This window comes from Triticum aestivum, chromosome 3B (assembly GCF_018294505.1).
Source record: "Triticum aestivum cultivar Chinese Spring chromosome 3B, IWGSC CS RefSeq v2.1, whole genome shotgun sequence".
NCBI lineage: Eukaryota > Viridiplantae > Streptophyta > Magnoliopsida > Poales > Poaceae > Triticum > Triticum aestivum.
Genome location: NC_057801.1, coordinates 743,404,692 through 743,409,831, shown reverse-complemented (window position 1 = coordinate 743,409,831; position 5,140 = coordinate 743,404,692).

Genomic DNA, 5,140 nt, shown 5'->3' with positions numbered 1-5,140 from the left:
GTTCGGCTTCGGTCCATTCGGCGACGAAGTCAGCCAGGACTTGCGACTTTATAACTCGCCATGGTTTGTAGGTTATGTCAAATGGTAAGAGCTCAATGGCCCATTTTGCAATCCTGCCCGTTGCGTCGCGATTGTTTATAATATCGTTGAGAGGTACTTCGGAGGCCACCGTTATGGAACACTCTTGAAAGTAGTGTCGTAGCTTCCGGGATGCCATGAACACCGCATACGCTATCTTTTGATAATGTGGGTACCGGGACTTGCATGGAGTTAAGACAGTGGATACGTAGTACACTGGTTTTTGAAGAGGGAATTTGTGCCCTTCTGTTTCTCGTTCGACGACGAGTACCGCGCTGACAACTTGATGTGTTGCTGCGATATATAATACCATAGGTTTGCCCAGGTTGGGCGCGGCTAGGACCGGATTTGTTGCCAGTATGGCCTTGATTTCTTTGAGTCTGGCCGTGGCAGCATCCGTCCATTCGAAGTGTTCAGTGCGCCGAAGGAGGCGATAGAGGGGCAGAGCCTTTTCTCCCAAACGGGAGATGAAGCGGCTTAGAGCCACTACACACCCAGTTAGTTTTTGTATTTGCTTGAGGTCTTTTGGGATATCCAATTGTGACAGAGCTCGGATCTTGGCTGGGTTTGCTTCAATTCCTCTACCGGATACAATGAAGCCCAAAAGCTTTCCGGCTGGTACTCCGAAGACACAATTTTCCGGGTTGAGCATAATGTCATATGCTCGGAGGTTGTCAAATGTCACCCTCAAGTCGTCTACTAGAGTTTCGACGTGTTTGGTCTTGACGACCACATCGTCTATGTATGCCTCTACTGTTTTGCCTATCTGGGTAGCCAGACATGTCTGAATCATGCGTTGATATGTTGCGCCGGCGTTTTTGAGTCCGAAGGGCATTGTGTTGAAGCAGAATGGCCCATATGGAGTAATGAATGCCGTTGCAGCCTGGTCTTTTTCTGCCATCTTGATTTGATGGTATCCGGAGTATGCATCGAGGAAGCACAATGAATCGTGCCCTGTGGTAGCATCGATGATTTGGTCGATGCGAGGGAGAGGGAAAGGGTCCTTTGGACATGCCTTGTTAAGGTCTTTGAAATCGACGCAAAGGTGCCAGGATTTGTCCTTTTTTGGTACCATTACTAGGTTGGCTAGCCAGTCCGGATGTTTTATATCTCTGATGAATCCGGCTTATAAGAGTTTGGCTAGCTCCTCTCCCATTGCCTGTCTTTTGGGTTCGGAAAATCGCCGAAGAGCTTGTTTGACTGGCTTGAATCCTTTTAGGATATTTAGGCTGTGCTCTGCCAGCCTGCGTGGGATTCCTGGCATGTCTGAAGGGTGCCAGGCAAAAATGTTCCAATTTTCCCGAAGGAATTCTTGTAGTGCGGCTTCTACATCAGGATTTAATTGTGCCCCAATGGATGCCGTCTTTGTGGGGTCCGTTGGATGGACCTAAAATTTGACTATTTCGTCTGCTGGTTTAAAAGAGGTGGACTTGGACCTCTGATCGAGTATCACATCGTCCCTATCCACCGTGGAGCGCAACGCGGTTAGTTCCTCTGTCGCTAGGGCTTCGGATAATGCCTCTAGGGCCAGTGCGGCTGTCTTATTTTCAGTGCGGAGTGCTGTATCTGGATCACTGGCGAGAGTGATTATTCCATTGGGTCCGGGCATTTTGAGCTTCATGTACCCGTAATGGGGTATAGCTTGGAAGATTGTGAATGCCTCTCGCCCTAACAAAGCGTGATTTCCGCTGCCGAATGGGGCCACTTGGAACGTGACCTCTTCGGACCTATAATTGTCTGGCGAGCCGAACACTACATCTAGTGTGATTTTTCCTGTGCAGTGTACTTCTCGACTAGGGATTATTCCCCTGAAGGTTGTGCTGCTTCGCTCAATGCGGCTCCAGTCAATTTCCATTTTTTGAAGGGTTTCCTCGTAGATGAGGTTTAATCCGTTGCCGCCATCCATGAGTACCTTGGTAAGATGAAAGCCATCCACTATCAGACTGAGGACCAATGCGGCTGGTCCTCTAGCTGTTCGGAATTTAGGTTCGTCGCTGGCATTGAAGGTGATAGCCGTGTCGCTCTATGGATTTTCTGTTGCTACTTGGTAGACTTCGGCAAGGCTGCGGATTGTTCGTTTCCGCATGTTATTTGATGCAAAAGTCTCGAAGACTGTTAATACCGTAGTGGTACTGCTGGTCTGGTTGCCCGGGGCTAAAAAGCCTTCGCCACTTTTGGCCACCTGCCGTAATATCCAACATGCTCGAAGGCTATGTGTTGGAGTGGCGCCCTCCGTACTGTGGATTTTGCAGGGTCCGTTGAGCCATCCCTCCAGTACGGTTCCGTACCCTTTAGGGGGTTTTTGCTTTTTGGTTTTTAACCCAGGTGCTTGAGTATGACGCACCCTTTTATTTCGGATTGGGGTTGTATTCAGGGCCGGATTGTCCCAAAACCTAGTTTCGGTTTTCTAGGCACTCTCCATCGTGCAGTATTTTTGTACAATGGTTGCTAGGTCGGCGAAGCGTGTAACTTTGCAACGACTGATGGCGTTTATGATTCCCTTGTCCGTGCAATTGTTGTAGAAGATTGAAATTGCGCTTTCTTCACGGCAGTCCTTTATCCTGTTCATAACCAGGAGGAATCTGGCCCAGTAATGATGTACTATTTCATCGGGCTCTTGCCGTATTTGAGATAGATCGCTTATGTTTGGGTGGGTGGGTGGAATTAAGTTCAGAACCCCGCCCGATCTGAGGCTCAAAGGCCAAGACGCTTCCGGATTCGGAAGCTTGGTTTGCTGGACGCTATCCAACAAATCTGGTCCGATGCCTGACTTTACGTTCAGTATTTGATTAGCGTCCGACCCTCCGTGGGAGTCCGGCATGGAGGGATTGGGAATCCGGACATAGTTGATTTTTAACATAGAAGAAGAGTCGCCGCATTGTTCCTCTACCACAACAACATGGTGGGTAACCTGGGGAGAGTTAATTTCTCTCAGATCGGTTTTAAGCCCAATCTGATCGTAGTCGGTAGCGACTCCTAGGGCGGCGATGTGATCCAAGAGCTCGTTTACGGAGGAGAGCTCAATCGGATCCAGCTGCTCGGCGAATTCCGAGCTGACGTGAAGATCGCTTTTAATGACCTGAGAGGTCATTGTCGGAGCGGTGGCCGAACAGGCGGTCATAAGAAAACCACCTAGCCGGATAGTCTGGCCGGCGGCCAAAGCTCCCTTGATGACGGTGCCATCTTTAAAGACGGGAAAGGGCATCCTTTCTGATGGTGACGGCACAGAGGAACTCTCAATGAAAGCACCAATGTCGGTGTCAAAACCGGCGGATCTCGGGTAGGGGGTCCCGAACTGTGCGTCTAGGCGGATGGTAACAGGAGACAGGGGACACGATGTTCTACCCAGGTTCGGGCCCTCTTGATGGAGGTAAAACCCTACATCCTGCTTGATTAATATTGATGATGTGTGTTACAAGAGTAGATCTACCACGAGATCAAGGAGGCTAAACCCTAGAAGCTAGCCTATGGTATGATTGTTGTTCGTCCTATGGACTAAAGCCATCCGGTTTATATAGACACCGGAGAGGGCTAGGGTTACACAAAGTCGGTTACAATGGTAGGAGATCTACATATCCGTATCGCCAAGCTCGCCTTCCACGCCAAGGAAAGTCCCATCCGGACACGGGGCGAAGTCTTCAATCGTGTATCTTCATAATCTTGGAGTCCGGCCGACCATGATAGTTCGGCTATCCGGACACCCCCTAGTCCGGGACTCCCTCACATAGTATGACATCATTCATATCACAAAACAACTGAGAATAGACAAACAGGCAATTGTAACCTTGTGTGGGCAAGTCCAGCACGGAACTAGATTATGGGTCAAGATCAAAGGAACATCACTCCTCCCTTTTAAACCTTGTAAGGTGCAATGATACGCTAAGACAATTGTGTATAAAATTGAAAAGAGTAATAGACATTGGCTGCAAACCATGCAGTTCAAGGCACAAGTCAGAGTAAGTAGTAGTTAAAAGGCATGATGATTAAAGACTTACAACAGCGACTTTGACTGGTGTAGTCATGCCCTTCTTCTTGCTGGTGTGACAGTCCTTGAAGATTTCCACAACATTTGGTTCAGGTACTTTTTGGTCCTTGCGGGCTTTCCTCTGCATTTCGAACAAGTCAATATAGATATGATAATATGGTACAGCGAAAAGAGTGAAACAACAGCTAATTACAAGAGCCTCGCAGTGTGCAATATAGCTACGAGATCCTGTCGTCTGTTGGAATTTCACTTTCATACGGTTGGCCTTGTTCTTTGAACAGTTCACCTACAAGAAGATAGATTTGTGTGGCACATGCGTCAATAGGACTTCAACATGTGATCTGATCACATATATATAATGTACCTGATACTTCGGATCAGACCAGTGTTGAAGAAGGCCCCTCCAGTCTTCATCCGATATATTTTCCACTGGAGATGTTTGGGAAAGTTCACTGTTAGCCTTGCCTTCAAAGTGAGTTTTCCTCAAGTTATACCGATACTGTCGCAGAGCAGACTTGAAAACATGGGTGCAAGCTTGTCTGGTTGCATCATCTTGGCTATCCAACTTGAATCTCATCTGTTGAAAATTATGGGAGTCTCATTATCAACAACCTAGAAAGTATGGGACAGAGCAAGACGATATTACTAGTTTCCATACATAACCATACTTACAGATAAATGGTCGAGGAAGGTTTTGAACTGGGTTTCGTCTTTTTCATTCCTGTACTGAATCCATGTTGGGAGGATACGTACATGACACCTAATGGCAACCGTTGCCTCTAATACTAACTTGGCTGACTCTGTAGCATCACATGGCCTTTTTAAACCTAGCTCAAAATGGATCTCCATTCTTCCTCCTCTAGATTTAGTTAACCTATCGAGCATTATCCCTGATGTTTGTTTCCTCTTGCGCCTAGGTGCAAGTCCAACAACAAACATAGGAAGTGTTAGTGTACATCAAATTATGAGACTACATATAAAGAAGCATGCAACTGTAACTTGACTCCGGCGACTACCTTCTTGCTGTTGAAGCTCACAAGGTTCATCTGATATTGCCAACTCGTCTTGTGTCAAGAG